The following is a 19,777-nucleotide window of genomic DNA, read 5'->3' as shown; positions in this document are numbered from 1 at the left end:
AAGCAACTTTGTATTTGAGTGCATGTGTGTTCAAGCATGTGTGAAAAGGAAGGATTACCTACTCAAGGCAAAATTCAATCATTCAAGCTAAGTGAAAATACTGTGCTCTTCCTCTGGCAAGTTGGACAAGCAACAAATGGCCTGTCCCCTGAGGACCTGCTGACAAGCTGCACTCTGTTTGCTTTTCTGGGCCATTTCACTTAAATAAAACTTTAAGCAGGTGATTTAGTTCCTTAAGTGAGTCTCAGAGAGAGATTATTCTGGCAGGTGGTCCTCATTGCCAGCATGCTTGATTGGTACAGTAAGCCAATTCACTTATATTCATTGAAAACTTTCCAGTCTCATCTTCCCTAGAGTCCTGCTCTTTCAAGCACCACTTTTACACTCTCTTATGCAGATGACATTAAAACTGTCTAGGACTCCTTCTGCATTCTCGTATTTAATTTTGACTGCAGTGTAAATATGTGAACAACATCATACACAATGATGAAGGCAAATATTCCACTTCAGCTGCCTGAAGTGTTCTTCATCATCATCGAAAGACAGCAGATGGGCCTGTTTTGTTGTTTTAAGGATAGGGAGAAAGGGGCAGATATTTTTGTTATATATTATCCTGCATACTCTGGGGCTTTTTTGGCACAGAGGTCTGAGCTAAGATTACTTCAGATTTCTGCTTACAGAAATCTGTGTGTAGGGAAATATTCTCACATGTGAAATATTTTCTTTCCAATATTATATTTCTAGATCAGTACTTGCATTGTTCTATAGTTTATGTTTCAAATATTTGGAGAAATGTCTTGTGTGTAGTTTGTTCAGCTCATAAAGTCTTCTGATCTATTCTGTGTTGGCCACAGCAGTTTTCTTCAGATCATCACAATCTGATCCACAGTTAGACTTATATGTATAACACTTCTCCATATGTTGAGATGTGGCTCACCTTGACAGAGGAACAGACATCCCTCAATGCAATTGATCAAGTACTGCTGCTCAAAAGCTGGCAAATATTTGGTATTACTCTCAATCCTGCTCCTTGATTATTGCTATTTGGTTTGAAGAGTGATAAAAATATTAACTTTTGCAGCAGAATATTTCTGCTAGGATTTACTGTTAAATAAAACCATATAGTTCAGTTTTGCTTGCTGATGCAGCAGATGTTTAAGGAAAAGTAAGATGCTATTTCTCTGTCAGTGAAAATACTGGCTGGTCTGTGTTATGCTATTCCATGTATTTTATCTTGATCCAGGAGGTACTCAAACATAGAATCACTTTTTTGTCTGCTGCACTCCATTTTCTCAAGCAGTCATATCCGTTATTAAAGGTCAAAGGCTAAATAAATAGTAACAGCAAAATAGTGGTACCTATCTGTCTGCTTAACCTCTAAATATGTATTTAACTCATAGCCAGATTTTAAAGGAGCTTGAGGAAGTTAGATATCTCAGCTTGATTGCTGTTCATCCACCATTTTCCACCATCTTTTATGCTCAGTATTTCTGTAATTGTAATGTAAATTTTCTGTCCAAAGTTATAATGCACAAAAACCTGTGAGAAAATACAAATCACAGCAAAAGTCCCTTGTGCCGAAACAGGTAATTGCTCTCTTGTAACTTTCTGTATAAAAATGTCACTGTCGTATACATGATCCATTCTTTTTCTTACAGACATGAAAGAGAAGAAGACTTCTGTATTCACAAATGATCAGAATGCCTTGAGCCTGGCGATCAAAGATAGGAGAAGAGGAGAAAGAGATATAAAGAAAGGAAGATATAGGAAGATCATGAGGTCATGACTGAAAAACTGGGTTTTTTTTTCTAGGAAATTATTTGACTTTACATTTTAATTGAGAAAAATTTTCTATTGTAAAGTAGCTTTCTGCAGCTTCTTCTTTAACAACTAGAAAAAAGCACAAATGGTAATTTTTCTCTACAATGTGGGATTAATTTCTATAGGAAGATATTTAAGTTGAAATGAACTTCTGCACAGCAAAGAATTTTAATATAAAATCAGCTATGTGCCACGTACACATTGTATCCTGTACTTTTCTCCTGCTCCAAGTTATTCCCATCTGTTGAAATATCAACTTATCATTATTGTTGATTTCTCAGGGATGATTTGCCCTATGTCAGACAGGAGATATGCGGCAGACCCAGCAAGGGAAGGCAATTTTCCCAGTCTCGAGTTCAGTAACTTTGTCTTTTTCTTCCCATTTTCACTGACTGCTTTTCTACTGGCAATACTCTTCTGCCTCTGCGTTACTTTTAAGTGGAGAACTGTAATTTCAGATATCTTTCCACACTCTGACAAAGACTTCATAATGAGTGTTGCTCCAAAAGTAATGCTTCTTATTTTGTTATGCTGGCCTACAATATCAGTTGTTGGAGGTACAGCAGTAGAGAATGAACTTTCCCAACAATATTCCATTACATTTTGTTTCAGTGACAAATGGCAGCAGAGTGGCAATGTGACAAACTGACATCTGACATGGGAGTGCATATGAAGCAAAGCTGTGTCACTAAATTCCTCTGTGAGGAATATATGGCACCCATTCACATTCATGGACACTTGCTGTGCATTTTTGGAGACCAAACAGTGGATGTGCGCATGGTGAGGCATTAGACATTGCATTTCATCAGTGGCAACAAACATAGTAGGTCACCTCCATTAGTGCTGTATTTCACTTGTGCAGAATGCAGGTTTTTGTTCAGCACTGTCAAAAATGCATTGGTAACTTAATTCCTATGCTGAAAAACAGTGTTTTGTAGCTGATAATTTGCTCTGTCAAATAGTGTTATTGCGCTCTTTGTTGTAGTTTCCATGGAAATAAATAGGAAGTGTTACTTTTGGGGCAACCTTTGTACCCTTTATAGTACTTGAACTGATTACTTTTATCCTTTAGACTGGTCAGTTTTCAATAGTTTCTTATTCATCATGTAGAATGTAATCTGCTCCCTACAGGCAGATGTATGACCTTCTTGAGGAATGTTTCTCATTGGTTTGCAGTGTGTGCTGAATAATAACCAACACAGATCCTGTAAACTGCACCAGCCAAGACACAGCTACTTACTATGCAATCAGGCAAAAAAAATGTGACCAAACTGTTTGTTCTTGCAAAACATTCTTTCTTTCTTTCTCATGCCTCATCTCCACAGTTGCTTAATGTACTCCATCTTTATGCTTTGTGGCCCTTTTACTAACGCTCCATGGATATTGTTTAAATGGGTTCAGTAAGTCATTGTTTTCACAGATCTACCTCTGTTCCCTTGGCTGACACCATTTCTACAAAAGCAGCAGACTGCATTGCTGCTGCTGCTGGTTGATTCTGAGAAGCAATTTCACAGTGAAGATTTGCTTCTTTTTCTCTATAGGCTGCTTGACAGTGATGCATGAGGAGGCTCCTATGAGCAAGTACTGGCCTTCTTTCTTTCCCTCCTGACACAGCCATTGCTTTGAGCTTTGACACAGCTTACAGAAGATCATACTGGAATTGTGGATTTTGCTCTGGTCACCAGTTTCTCTCTGACACTCTGCTGTAAATGGGATCATTGAACCCTATATTCCTGTGGTAGTGTTATGGATTTCTTTAAGTTGTCGTGCAAATAACTGTTCAATCTTCTGCTTGGATGGTTATATACGTGAGGTCTAAATACGTAGATATGAAGGAGAAGCCGAAACATGAGCATCTCACTCTGATATTCAGAGAACAGCCTGTCCTGCAACTGTTTAGCCTATCTTCTGATGAGTACTACCTTCATTTAGCCTGTAGCTAGGCAGGAAATAATTTTAATTTTTTTTTTTTTAAATAAAAATTCTCATATTCTGTTTCCACATCTATTGTGTACATAAATAAAGGCAAGTTCTTGCCTTCTTCATACAGCAACATTTGCTTTATACAGCAACTCTGATATAATGACTACTATGCATTTTTACAGCCATCTATTTAATGTTGGCATCCAATAAATAACTATTGCTAATAATAAAAGTAGAATTGTAATTGAAGCAAATGCTATTCCTACTGAAATATAAATGATGTGTTTATGAGAAAACTGTGGTGCCCTATGGGACAAGTTATTGTATGCAATACATTGGAGAGTAATAACGTAATCTCCCTGGGGGAAAAGTGACATCATGGTTGCAGATTTGAAAAGCAGGGAATGGAAATATTTAGCCAGAACTTGCTATTAATATGTTTATTTTGCAAGTGCTTTTTCAGATTTTCTTTTCCTTCAAGACTCATCTATATGTTCTCAATGTGTCTGATAAGTTGGGCTTTTTAAAATATGTATTAGTTAGTTAGTTTGTTTACATATAGTTGGAAGAATCTGACAGTTTAGCTCACAAAAGTGTATAATCACCCTCCCAATAATTTAGTAAAAGAATGGATTCAAAAGTTAAAAATATTCAAGATGACCAATCTATTGCAAAGTAAGTATAACCTCTGGATTATAAGTCTGTACATATAATATTCATTTTGTCTGTCCCTGTTTAAATTGGGTCTCATAGAATGTCACAACAAAATTTGAGAGGCAGTTGAAGCAGAGGAAACGCCGCTGTTGCCTCTGTGGGACACATTACCAAATTGTTGTGCTAGGTAGACACCTAGAACCATCTTTTTTTCCAAGAGTTTTCATCTCTGCTTCAGTAGCAATTTAGCTTTTGTCTGAATTACTCATTCTGCAAAATAACTGTAAGATTCTAACATTAATAGGGACAATGACATATACAAATACTTTATATACCTGAAAGAAACAAGCTTTAGCTACTCTTGATATATTTGTAAATATATTCTTATTATAAAGAAATGATTTTCCCAAGTACAAATCTAAAGAGCAGCATTATTTTTTTTTCATTCCTGAATATAAATGTACACTAATAAAATTTTGAATAAAGTATTGAATTCTCTTTTAAAAAGTATAATCATGTGAGACCTTTCAAAAAATATATAATTTAAACAATTATCTATACAGTTGGATTGAATGAAATGTTAAACAAAGTAGAAACATATATAAAATGCAAAAATAGTACACATTTGTGAAATGAAATAAGCACATTTTTATCATGACTTTAAAGAAGTACACAGAACTCTGAATTATTTCTCTAATACCATGTTCTGTAGCTGAATGACTGCAAAAGGACCATGTGATAAAACAGCAGTTTCCATGGTAACCTTGATTGTTTTTAATAGCAAGGAACTAAGAAACATAAAACATTACTTGATTGGCAGCTGCCCTTAGACTGCATCAACTCCTTTAACATAACCAAAAGGCATTTTACTAAGTAACAAGTTATGTTCATGTTGTTGTTGCTGGTGATGATTGCCACTACTAGATTTTCAATATCTAGTGTTTTGTGATAATTTCTAAAAACAGAACTAATGTTTCATACAGCTGAACTTAGAACTCTTCTGAGGTATGAAAGTAGAAATGTTAATAGCTTCTGTCTTTTTGATCAAGGTTAAAGAAATGTGTGTCCTGGTATTCTTTCTGTAATATTAATTACACTTTTCTTTAAGATTTACAAGCTTCAGCATCTTTAGGCACAGGAGAAAATTTGTGTCCACTTTCCAGCATAACAATATCTTATGCTCATCATTTCTTGTTAGTCACTCTCTTTTCTGTCTGATCCAAATGTCTCTGTTGTCCATATGGTGCTACTTGATTACAATTTCTTCTCTATTCACAGCAGAGACAAATCTGTTTCTTTAGCAACTGTCAGTTAATTATAAGACAGCATTACTAAGAACTCTGTGGTTGCTGGAGTCTTCAACAACAAGGTATATGGAAGGAATTCTATCTATCCGAAAAAATAGAAGACACAGGAGTCACCAATGAACAAATTAATCTATATACAATCTATCCAGTTAGAAATGTTCCTTGTATAATATTTTGAGATAGTAGCACTATACTTACACTCTTTCTGGATGTCTTGATTCCGAAGCGTCTGAAATGTCTGAATAGTCCCAAAAGTGCTATTATTTTGCTGAAATGGCATTCCATGTTGGAATCAGTACTTGCTTAAGCATCAGTTTTGCTAAGTGGATTTTGCTAAGACTAAGTGTGTATGTCCTTCAATGTGAATATTAATTTCCTTTTCTTCTCTGTAGATGCAGAAGAAAGCTCTGGCTGTCAGAGTCCTCTCCATAGGTTTCACATGTATACGTTCACCATCTGGTTGTGATCCACAAACTCCTAGTTTGAGATTTAGATATAAAAACATATAATGTATTGCATTAGCCAAACTTCAAAAACAGAAAAAATATGCAAAACAGTGAATTCAAGAAATCTTGATCTAAGTTAGTGGTCTAGATACAAATATAAAAACTGTAGAAAAATATTTTATTTGATAAAAGTGTTACTTTATTATTGACAAAGTAGTCTCACTGCCCTGACATTTACTTTGCACTATATTATAATAATAAACTACAGTTGAGTGAGAGCTCTGTTTGATGTCTGGGAAGTGTGTTTCTAAACAAAACTAGCCTGCAGTTTAAGTGCCAAAGGTGGAGAAAGTGTATTTCTTTCACAGCTCCCTCAGTCTGTCTTCTTAGGGGAGATGCTTCAGCTGTCTAATAATCTTAGTGGGCCTCCTCTGGACCATCTCCAACAGCTCCCTGTCTTTCTTGTATTGACGGCCCCAGACCTGGACACAGTACTCCAGATAGGGCATCACAAGGGCAGAGTAGAGAGGGACAATCACATCCCTGTCCCTGCTGGCCACCCCTCTTCTGATGAAAACTTCAAAGGAAATCATATGACTATTCACTTGAGCACAACCACAGCAAGGGTGGGAGAGGGAGCATTGTACAGCAGTAGCCATAGACATAGAACATGGAAGCTTTTTGTTTCTGGTAAAAAAAAAAAAAAAAAAAGATTTGAGAAATGCAGTTTTTAAAAAGCTCTGCTTTTCAAAAGCATTAAAGATTTTGTACTGTTCTATGAATGGACATCTGTTCTGTAAGCTACACCTCAAAAGGATGACAATGGTTGTCATGTCAAATCTCAACAGGCCGCCTTTACTCATGTTCTCCTCAGTTAAGAAATGCCTCTGTAGCAGAATGAAACATAACCTTTAATAATGCATGTAAGAAATCCCTTCCTCTCAGTGGCTCTGGTTTAAGTCAGCCTCTCTCCTTTACGGCTACTGTCAGATGGGAGTTCTTCCAAGATGAAAGAGATGGCATTTTGTGTTCCTCTTTTAATCTCTCTCAGATGAACAAAGATAAAATTGGATTAATATATCTACCTGTTTATTTTGATCCTGTAGAACGATAAACCTACTGTTACAAATCTTGCATCATATTTAATATTCTTGGCTCAGATACAAGCATGCATATATTTTGTATACATTATGCAATGACTATTCTTTGAATCTCTGAGCTTGTATTACCCATAGAATTTCTGCAGAAGTCTTGGTTAAAATTCAGGAAACACAAATCTGCTTATTTGATTCACAGATCAGAACACTGTGAAGGGAATTAAGTTGATAAACACCTCAATTTTGTGGTCTCCTTGTTTAACAAACTGCATTTTTCTTTGCATAGATTCTGATATTTTGTTTCTGCAGATGTAAGCAGAAATGGATAAACTCTGTTGATAGTGTGAAAACCAGTTTCAGCCTGTTTGGCATGACCATCTTACTTTTCTATTCTTTCTCATGGGTATGATAGCTCTCACTGCTTGACAGAGATTTGCATGAATCACAGGAAAAAAACTGTATTTGATGGCTGTGGAACAAAACAGGGCAACAGATCTTCCTAGCCTTCGCAAAAGTTTCTCTTCTGCCAGCTAAATATGATGTGTCCCCAGAACACATGCTTTAAACCCTCTGGGTTACAAAGAACAAATTTGTCCTTATTCTTCTATGACTACAAGGACTACAGAAATTGAGGAGAAAGGGGAGAACTGGTGAAGCCATTAAACCAATTTTTCTATTTAAAAAAACTGTCTCTTTTTTTTCCTTTCTTTTTTCCCTTTCTTTTTTTCCTTTCCTTTCTTCCAGTCTTTTCTCAAGACTGTATTTTCCAAAGAATAGAAGCAGTGCATTTTGATGTCACAAAGAAATGACTCCTGGTAAGTGGAGATCAAATGGCTCCTATTCATATTGCTCATTCACTAAGAATTTGAAAAAAAAAAAAAAAGGGTCACCCAAGATATGTAATCCTAATTCTGGGTGCCCTGTTCCAGATGAAAATGGTAGAATGGTAGAATGCTCCCCAGGAACTGCGTCATCCTCTATGCACTACAGAACCACTTCATTCTGTCATGCTCACAGCAGGTATATTCAGAGCAGGCACACAAGACAAGTAGCTTAGCATGTTATGAAAGCTTTCATGTGTGTAATAAAATGGGTAGTTTGGCTTTTTTCAGGAGGAATTAAAGTGATCAATTTGTAAAATTTTTTATTTTTACTTTTCTCCCCACTTTTTTTTTTTTTAATTATTTTTCCTCCCCCACCCTCCCTTAAGGATTTATAAATACCGTATAGAATTCACATGGCATGAATTGCAAATGTAATCACCAGCACGAAGAAAGGTTAAAAAACTCAGAAATTTTGGGATCTGCTACTTTGGCAAATGGAGACTGCATTGTTCAGTGAGCAGAAAGCACAGCAAAGGGTTTTGTTGCACTGAGGGAAAGTGCTGTTCGTTCTTTAAACTGATGGTAATGCCAAGAGCTGTGTTAGCCAGTGGACTTTAGGTAGTATATAATTAAATATGAATGAAAGAGACTCCCCCGTTCATCTTTTCATTACATATACTTAATTCTTCATTTCAGCAGCTAGATATAGATTGGCATTTGAGGTTAATTGATAGCTAGTATGTAGATAGAACGTAAGATCTTCCTTCATATAATATATTGTTTATTGTGCTCAGGAGAAACATTCTTGTAATTTACTGGGCACTTCTGGGAAGTGAAAGCATTGTAATTGTCACAGAAAAGAGACATACAAACATGTTTCCTTTTATTTAATTTACTGTATGACAGACAGACATCTCAATACATTTGTAACTGAGTTAGACAATGCAAAAGGAGAATCCAAAGCTGTGCAGTTCATATTTTAATGGTAACATAAATCAATGTCACTCTGCTGATGTTAATATATACTCATCAATCCACATGAGCTAAAAATCTGTCCTATAAACTGTCACAACCAATTCTTTGAAAATCCAGTGGATATTTGACACTGAATGTCCAGTTGACTTTAAATTATATTTGAAGACATTAATTCATCTTTTTCAGACCAAAGATTTACTGAAACTGAGACCAAATTGTAATGACTCTCAGAGGACTGTTCTTTTCAACAATTCAGATTTTTTTCATTATGATGAATACCTGATTCAGAAGGCAAGTGAAAGAATATGCTCCAGTTGATTAAACTCCTTTAGTTTGCTTTGCTTTCCTCTTATCTTATCTTTTTTTTTTAATTACATTTATTTTCTGAGCCCCCAAAATAGAGTATCCAATGATTTTCACTTGGGATTTAAAGAATTTCAAACAAAACTCAACTACTTTTGCATTAAAATATCCCAATTAAATATCTCAATATTTAATAATTAAATATCTCAATAATTTAATAATTATTATATGCATTTATAAAATGCAGACAAAATATCTGAGATTCTAAATGTATGATTGAGAGATACTATAGGAATACCAGTACAGATAACTCTGAAACATCTTTGTGGAAAATTGATATTGTTGTTGTTACTCTGTCAGGTGTCAATATTCTGTCAAGATCAGTGACATCAAAAATCAGAAATTTAGGTTAGGAAGATGAAAATTAACTCTAGAACAGTAGAGATTCAAGGGCATCTGGTACATCCCCCATATGTTTGATGACATTCTTCAGAACCATTAGGAATCTGATATTCGAGATGTCACAGGTGTCATAGCTACTCATCCTCTGCCAGTCACTAAACAGACAAAAGTCAGTGATGAAGAAGGGGAAAATAACATATCTGTTTATTCATAGTGATGAACATCTCAGTCAAACAAACTACATGAATCATACCCTGGAAGAAGATGTAAGATAAACTACATATTGTGAAACCTGAAATATTGGTTTAGAGGACCTTGACCCGGTCAAAGATATCTCAAGGGTCTACAAGGACATTACATTTCCATAAGACATACGAAAAGATAACTGGAAAGACCATTTATCACTGAGGTAGGAATAAAACAACAAATTGTGGCCAGAATGTAATTAAGGAAATTACTGTTTGTGAGGTTTTTTCATTTGTATCTGGGCCACATTGAGTCAGATTTTGTTGATTCAGTCATGCTTGACACACTATGAACTCCACAAACAACAGTTGTTACACTCCACTCACATTTACCCGTTTGCTCACAGGAATGTTGTGCCTAACCAACCTGATTACACAATGATTAAAAGGTCATTATGCCCACTGAAGAATCAGTGCTGTGAAAACAGATGGAGAGAAAAGAAGGAAAACAGGCAGAAATGGCAAAAGATTGTTTACTATCAATATGAGTGGAGAAACAGAACAGAAATGGAGATTGAAGTAAACAGTGCAATTTTCCATTAGCTAACACTCCCTTCCAGGAGATAAACCACCAACACCAGAAGTCTGCTCTCACATAGACAACAGGGTGACAGGAGAAAAACTGCTTTCAGTTAAGAAGTAGAAGAAAAGATGTTGATGAACAAAAAAATTCCATAAGCCATTAGAAAGTTTAGGGTTTTCATACATCATTTCAGTTCTTATAAAGCAGCTTCTGATCAACAAAACTAGAAGAAACAATCAGAACTTCTTCAAATGAACTTTTATTTTTAAATATTAAAATAGTGGCAGGAGAAAAATGCACCATCAAAGAAAAAACAACAAAAACCAACAAAAAAGAAACAAAAAAACCCCAAAACTTTTATTGCTCCATGAATTTGGTCTTTATTTTAGGAGATCTTGCAAGTTGAAGGCAAAAAAACCTGTAATTCAGTGGAGCTAAGCAGTGCTTAGTTGTATGACAGCCTTTAGTGAACCCTTGAGACAAGCATAAGATTATAAACTAGCATTGCATGTAGAGTACTAAACATTGCAGGTCCCACTAGTCCTGTGACAAGACAGTAGAGATGATTGAGAAATTTATGAAAATATAACTAAATTATTTGATATCAATCTTACTGTCATTAAAAAAAAAAAGTTTGCCTTAAGGTGATAGGAAAATTAAGGCATGGACCAAGTTCAGGAATGAAAAGTTTAAGGTTATTTCGTTTCACTGATACCATTACTCATTTAAAAGTTTATACTAGAAAAAAACAGATTAACACCTTCCTATAGCAGTAGGTTAATCTTGCGCAGGTAGAAATTGAAAATCACATAATTCACTTGACAAAGTATCATAGATCTCAAATTCAAAGTTTCTTCATGATGTAGTTAAAGATATAGAAAAGTTAACACATAATGGCTGAAGAAAAATGAAAAGATAAAGGAGCTGCACCAATACTAGCACATTTTCTCCCTCAGAAGCTCTTATCATGAAGGCCCAAACAGCAAAAACGTCTCAACAGGGAGAAAGAAAAGAAGGTCTAGACTTCCTGCTTTGTACTGCTTCTCACTCAGCTCTATTATAATATGGAAAGTAATCTCCTTGTCTGTGACCACCTGTACTGTTCAGAACACCTGGAGTGTGATGAGTTGCTGCCTAAGATTAGTACTAGCACATGAACCGGTGTCCTGGTTTCAACCGACACAAAGTTAATAGCACACCGGATGCTTTAGTTACTGCTGAACGATAGGGGCAAACCTAAAGCGAAATCAGTAGGGAAGAGCCACTGACCTTATGATGATGAAGTATCTTGGGTGGAGTGGAGCCAGTACAGCTGGCCTGAAGTAGCCAAGAGGTTATTCCATACCACATGATATCATGAAGAAAATGACAAAGCTGTGGGAAATTGGCTAGGGGTTAGACCACTGCTTGGGAGATTGGGTGGGCATTGGTAGATGGATGCTGAAATGCTGTGTTGCTAGCAGTGTGTGGGTCAAGAAGCAGTTCTATTAGCTGAGTAACGGTTAACAGTTGATGAGTAGTTGCAGTGTGGAAATATGAGGGCTGCTCTGAATGTAGTGCTTCTATTTTATTATACTGGACCGCAATGTCAGAGGCAGATGTAGAAGGTATGACAATAGAGGCTGGGCCATCCTACCAAAATTGCATTATGTTTTGTTGTCATATAAAAGATTGCAGCAGACTTTATCTGACAAAATGGCATCTGACATGGAAGTGCACATTAACCAAAGGTGTGGAGCAGAATTCCTTCATGTGGAAAAATGGCACCAATTGACATTCTTTAATTATTGTTGAATGTTTATGGAGAACAAACATTGCATGTGAGCACGTTGAAGTGATGGGTGATGTGTCTCAGAAGAGTTGACAGAGATGTGAAAGACAAGCCACATTCTGGAAGGCATTGCAGACCTTTACAAGTGTGACATGCAGGTTCTTGTTCATCACAGGCAAAAATACATAGCTAATGGTGGTGACTATTCTGAAAAATACTTTTTCATAGCTGAGAATGTGCTTTATCAAATAATGTTATGTGCTCTTTATATCTTTTGTAAAAAATAGAAGGCATCATTTTTGGAGTGACCTATTTGCATGTATTGTTATCATTGCATTTTTGGTTCTATTTTCCTTTTCTGTTTTAGTAAACAGTTTTTAATCTCAACCCAAGAGTTCCATTTTATTTCCAGTTCTCTTCCTCCTCCCCCTGGGAGAGGATTGAGAAGATGGCTATGTGGTGGTTAGCTGTCTACTGGATTAAATTAGCATAGGATTAGCATAGGATTTAACAACGCATTTCAAGAAATTTTTCAATGAAATTTGTTTTCATTCTCTCTAGGAATGAGTGGTTCAACAATAACAACAAAGAAGGATCAATGAGAACTAATTTTGGACTGAATAAAATGGCAGTATAATCAAAATATATTAGTGATTTATTTCAACACAAAAACATTTTAGCTTCTAAGAAAAACAGATATTTTTTACCTTTCCTGAAATCCCTCAATTGAAAAAATTCTGACAAAGTCCTCTTTCCTGAATAAGTAATCCTGAATGATCCACCTCTATCACTGAATCAAATATTTTCAAATGGAGTACAGAGATTTCTCTGAGTAAAACTGCTTCAAAGTAAAGAAGATAGGAGCAGGTAGTTATGGTTTTGTGACTTAAAACACCAATATCAGACCTCATAATTTCCAGTAGGTTTTCTCCCTGTTGCCATCACAGTAGGCTAAACAGGGTATGATAAGAGTTTTCTATCTGCAGCTTCATTTCTTTAGATATTTTCTCTGTTAATTTAAATTAGAGATGCCCTCAAGTCATTCTGATTCACCACTGTAATGGTCAACTTGCTTACAATGGAAGCACAGTTAGAAAAGTGCAAAAGAAAACCAGACAACAGGGACATTACTTGCATTGTTTGTAGCTTAAATGTTATGTCCAAAGCCTTCATGGTGTCAACTGTAACTGAGTGTACAGTCTGTCCCGTTTTTATCACAGCCTCCCTGCAATCTCTTTTTCATTATACAACTTTTAATTTAATAGCACATAGAAACAACTTAATAAACTTAATGTGATTAAACAGTGTATAAAAACAATCAGGGAAATCAGTATAGTCTCCAGTGTTGCTTGACCTGAAATCATACCTTTATACTATTATTTCTTCTGCAGTATGTAGGCATTTAAAAATATCCAGGAATGTTTATTGGGTATTCAACAGTAATTCTCTTCTTTTTTTTTTTTTTTTTTTTTTCCTGTTATCTTGCCCCATGTGATCTCTAATAATAAGATGCAGTTTAGGGAGACTCTGTGTATGCGTTTATCCTTGGGAGGTGAGATTCCAAGAGCTGAAATGGCAAATGAAAGATTGTCAGATTTCCCAGCATCCATATAAAGATTTACTTTTCGTATCAATATGACATGAAAGCTATACTCTGACCTTCATTCATGTAATTCAGTTAAAGTACATCAATCATATTTTCTTTTCTTGGTTGAGTGGAGATCATATTGTTTCATTTTGGGAACAATTTGCCCATGGTGTATTAAGTACCATATTATGCCTCTATGAAAGTGATACTGTGAAGAAATAGGAACAGCAGCAGGAAATGTACCTTGTTAAAAGTGCTATAAATGATTTTGTCTGTGTTCTGAAAGTTGATTGTCTTTGCATCCAAAGACAGTATCACATAATCAGTTTTTACTCCGAATTTTATGTCTCTCTACTCTGAGAAGAAAGAAACAGAGACCAGTTTAAAAATGATGTGTTAGATTAAAAGGAAAAATCAAGTGTCAACGGCAAAACTGAGGAAGATTGAATAGCCTAAATCAGAAAATGGAATCTAAAATCTCCAGTATAGTGTCTGCTTGGGATACCTAGACATTACTCTTTTGCATCGTGCTCATGCTTAGATGTTAGCAGCTACAATCCTAAATACTGTACTGTTTTTTTGGGATTTAAAAATAAGACGGAGAGATACCTATTCTACTTAAAGCCATTGACCCTTTTAAATAGTATGAATGTCCTATTAATCTGTACCTTCCAGTACTATCTAGTTATCCATGGTAGCCAACTGCAGAAAAAAAATTTGTCTCAGAGGAAGAGGATTCAAGACCATATTTCTTATCTATTAGGTGAAGGCTCTATCAGTGAGGCAGCAGATAAGAATGTGTGCCCATGTCTCTGCATGCGTGCAGAGACACATGCAAATATTGAGCTCATTCTCTGTCTGCTCCTTCCCTCTTCCCCTTTCCGCCCCCCCACCTCCGGTGTCATCACCTCCTTCTTCGGAATAAAATCAGAAAGTTGTTATTAGTTTGCAATTAAAATATGTCTGACCTTGCAATATTACTTGCAGTTTGCAAGATCTCTTTGTTATGGTTTCTGGTGGGTTTTTTTGGTTTTTTTTTTTGGTATGGTTTTATGTTCTTGACAAGTTGTAGTCTACATTTTTAATTTTTAACTGAAACACGATTTAACTGTACCTATATATTTTAAACAAAAATATCTCGAAAATGACATTCCATGCTTTTGGTATTTTTTATCTAGCCCATATTTGTTTAACAAAAAACTTTGATTTACTTTTTTATTAATAATTTTTGAATGCTTCTGGAACAGTAAGGTCAGAATAGTGATACAAAGTTCTGTGGTTTCTTTTGCATAAAACCTTGACATTTGTCAAGTAATAGACCTTGGGCTATGTGACTCTTTAGAATGTAGGACTTTTATCAGGTGAAGACTTCTGTGCCACTGTTGCCACTACAGTGACACCTATAAAAAGGTTACCCTGTGACCCGTTTTAAAGAGTAGATGTCCATAAAATAAATGTTTAAAAAAATTCATCCCAGCATCATTATTCTAATAGTCTATAATGACCTTAGGTTGAATTCTAGGTTGCAATGGAGGTAATTGTTTTACCAAATAATTTATTTCCAGATGCCATTATAGTGTTTATCCATAGAGAGGCACAGAAAATCCTCTTTAGCAATACAAACCCTTTGCATGGACTCAGACAAATCTGGTGTTCATCTTCTAGATCAACGTAAAGACAAATCACACTAAAATTGTAACACTGGATATCCTTCCATACCAAACTATTCTGTATGAAGAATGACAGGTACTCATGCCTCTGCAGTAATCTCCAGCTTTACTGTGTTTACTGGTGCTGAACTGATTTCAGACAGTAGGATGCAGCAGAGAAGATAGTCACACACAGTGGTTGTTTTTTTTTTGTTGGTTTTATGTCAACTCAGCATATAGTTCCTTATCATTTTTGTCTGAAAAGACTGCCACAATAAGCTTTCCAACTTTCTGTATCTTTGTTATCCCTTATGGAGTTTGTTCTTGGTGTGCATAGCCAATAAGCACAAAGGTCTCTGTTTTAATCCTATGCAGAATTTCTATGCAGAGTTTCTATTATTTTTAGTATACTTGTTGCAAGACTGTTTACTTTTGCATTTGTTTTTTGTATATCTACTCTTTATACTTTCTTGTCCTTGGCGATCTACTGTTATCTTTACTAGAATATATACTAAGATTAATATATTTTCTTAAGCTTTTCTGTCAGAAATTAATCTGGATTAAGGTACACATGTGTCAGGTACCAGGCTACTATTTGTTTCACTTGGTATGCATATTTTCTCAATAATTATTTAATGTGGGAGGTGGAGTGTTGTTTTTTGCTAAGAAAAGATACCCTTCAGTTGTGTTTTATCATTGTTGATGAGATTTTCAAGAAAGAATTTTGACAAATCATAGACAATAATTCAAAATGAAACAGTAAGAATCGTAATACCTTATTAAGAAATTTTAAAAGTCAGATGTTTTACGTTTCTTTAGCTGGGCATCTTCTCCCTCTTTTAAGACAATAAAATTAATCCTTTTACTGACTTGGTAAGATACATTGCTAGCTTTTCTCAGCTTTTCTTTCTGCATTTTAAGAGCTTATTATTACTGCCTTTGATTCCAATAAATGTGTCAATGCTCATTAAATACATTAATGCTGTACCCAGATCCTTATGGTATTTCTCAGTCTCCTGTGTGCTGTAAATTTCACTCAGAAGGTCTGCATGGAGGTATGAAATAGCCCAGAAGGGAGATATCTATTCTAATTATATCCTTGTAGCCCATATTTGTGAAATAATTAAAACACAGTGCCAAAAACAGCTAAAAGATTGGCAGTAGTCCTTTGGTAGAGGACTAACCTATGTTAACAGGTAGGACATCTACGTGGTTTTATATTATCAACTGTATTATCTGATAGAGACAAATAAATGAACATAAGAAAGATCTTCATTTATCTTTTAACAGAAACATGGGATGAAACAGATCTTACCCAAGTTTGCTCTTTATAGTTCTAGTTTCTACATTTTTATTGGCCACTCTTTGCTTCTCTAAAGACAAAATTAGGTCTAAAAACTTAAACCATCTGCTAATTTATTCTGTATTGCTTTCATATATTTTGGTAGCTTTCTTTAGGGTTAGATGAATGACCCCATGAATGATACTCCCCTTTCTCCTCATTCGTGATAAAACACATCTAGATGACCCACAGACTTGGCTTTATTCGTCTATACTTTATCAGATGAATTAGACAGATCTCATGAATGATTTTACTGTATGAGATATCAGATAACCTTCCCACCTAACCTACTTTCAATACTGAAATGCTTTTACACACAGTTGCTTTTGTTATCTATGAGTGGAAAAAAACTCTCAACAAAAGATCTGACATGGAATCATAGAATCAATCTGACATAATGAAATATTCGCACTCAGGCACAGACCAGGAAAAGTCTGGGGATTTTGTGCATTTTTTTTTCACCTAAAATCAACAAAATTTTCCCTTCCCACGTTTTCTTATCTTATAATCTCACAAGCCCCTAATGATGCTTTGAATAGCACTGTAAATGTTTTTAGGAGTAGCTGAAATAATCTATGACAGTAACAAAATCTTTTAAAGAGCTTACTTTGTTACTAGTTATTCTAAATGACCACATATTATTATTTGTCCAACAACATAGGATTCCTCAAAAGACATGCTTTGGTAAGAGGTCACGTATCTTAGAGTCAGAAAACCATTAGGAACAGACAAGTACATGTTAAACGTCACAAATAAAAAAAAGATGCCTGTTATTATTGTGAAATAATTTCAATATGTGAATTTTTAATGAGCACTTACATTTTATTGGATCACTGCCATGAAGATATGTGAACTCTAAAGCAACACAGAAAATCTAGTCATTGTAGTTTAGAATAGTTGCTCAATTACTTAATGTACTTGTTAAACAAATGTCACTAAAATAAAATAAAAAAAAAAAACAAAGTTTCTTTCAGTGTTATTTATGCAAGAAGAAAATCACCCATTTTAAATCCTCAGCAACTGCTTTGAACCTTGTAGATGGTTTCTAAGCTCTCAACAAATATTCTGTGAAGTTAAAGGATATTAAAACTGGCCAATAATAAGATATGAAATGGGACACTGAATCCTCTGTTACACAGATTTAGTGGTTATGGACTTTAGCAGAAGGGCAGCAGCATTTACTCTGAAAAAGCCTATTTCTGAAAAACAAAAGGCAGTTCTACAGAAGATAAACTTTTATTTTGATGTAAATGAAAAGCTGTGCCACTGTGAATTGAGTAACTTTCTCTGTAGGGGTGAATATGTTCACTGATACATATTTCTAGCCATTTTCTTGGTACTACTTCACTGCCACAGTGGAAGTGAGAAATTTCACGGTTTTAGTTATTACTTGTACATACATATCTCCTTTCTCTTGGGTATTATTTGTTATTATAATTTGTATATTCGTTATCTATTTTATATATATATACATGTACATGGGAACTGCATCAACCAGTCTTTCTGTAATTTGAGACTCTGGATTTGAGATTGATAAATTCTGCTAACTTTGGGCTCTGAATTTTCTACTGAAAGAAACTGTTGCCACTCACCAGTTACAGAGAAAGGAAGAGTTATCATGTATCTTACAGCTGTTTCGTTCTTCCTGCACATACCTTTGAGCTGTTCGCATTCAGTTCATCACTGAACCTCATATATAAAATGTTTAGAGATTTACTTTCTTTCAGATAAAAACTGAGAAAACCAGAGAAACAGATAATGGCTTCAGGGAGGTAAGAATATCATCTGTCAGTAAGTACTGTCAAGAAATGAACTGCTGTTACGACTGAAAGGCATATACAATTTAGCAAAATGGTACTCCAGACCGTTTGAGTAGATCTCCACTGACTAAAACGAGAACTTAAACATATCTGAAATCCAGCCAACTCATTTGAAGGTACGTAAAGCGAGAACCTGAGAGCTGTAAGAATTCTTTCATTGTGTTCACCTAGTTCTTTAACCTATCTACCGTAATATTGACATATGTTGCTCTGAATGTAATGCATTCTACTTGTTTCCATGGAATTTACAAAATATACAAAGAGCACCACAACACCACTTGATAGAGCAAACTCTCAGTTACAAAACATTATTTTTCAATGTAATCACCACCATTAGTTATGCATTTTTGCTGGTGGTGATCAAGAGCCTGCACGTTGCACTCATAAATATCTGCATGGCTTTCTGGAGCATGCCTTGTTTTTCATGTTGCTGTCACCACTGCTGAAATGCACCACCCATTGCCTCACTGTGCTCACATCCTCTACTTGGCCTCCATAAACATATAGCAAGCACTGATGAATGTGAATGGGTGTCAATTTTTACGCACGGAAGATTTCCACACCTTCGTTTCATACATACTTCCATGTCAGATGACATTCTGTCAATCTGCCCCTCTGCCATATGAAAACAAAACATAATGAAATATTGGTGGGAAGGCTCAACCTCTGCTGCCATACCACCAACATCTGCATCTGACATCAAGGTCAACATAATAAAAGTGGAATATAACTTTTGGAGCAGCTCTGGTATAATAGATGTTTCAGATGAAGTATAGAAACAGAGCTTAAGTGCCATTATAGTTCCTGAGAATACTCTCCCCGTCATCCAGTGATGTATAGTTATTAATATTATTTTATGCCGCAAATTTTCACAATACATCACCAATAAATAGTGACTTGATCTAGTCCTGCCAATGGAGTTAGACCAAGAAGCAGTCCCACTAGAAGTAAAGTAACAGGAAAGAAATGTCAGATGTTATAACTCCCACAGATTCCTCTCAATATTAAGCCGTATCATCAAAAGTGGGCTTTTTTCTTTTTCTTTTTCTTTTTCTTTTTCTTTTTCTTTTTCTTTTTCTTTTTCTTT

The sequence above is a fragment of the Centrocercus urophasianus genome, unplaced genomic scaffold (genome assembly GCF_019232065.1).
Source record: "Centrocercus urophasianus isolate 14NV4802_14NV808 unplaced genomic scaffold, USGS_Curo_1.0 seq_16, whole genome shotgun sequence".
Classification (NCBI taxonomy): domain Eukaryota; kingdom Metazoa; phylum Chordata; class Aves; order Galliformes; family Phasianidae; genus Centrocercus; species Centrocercus urophasianus.
This window is presented reverse-complemented; position numbering follows the sequence as displayed.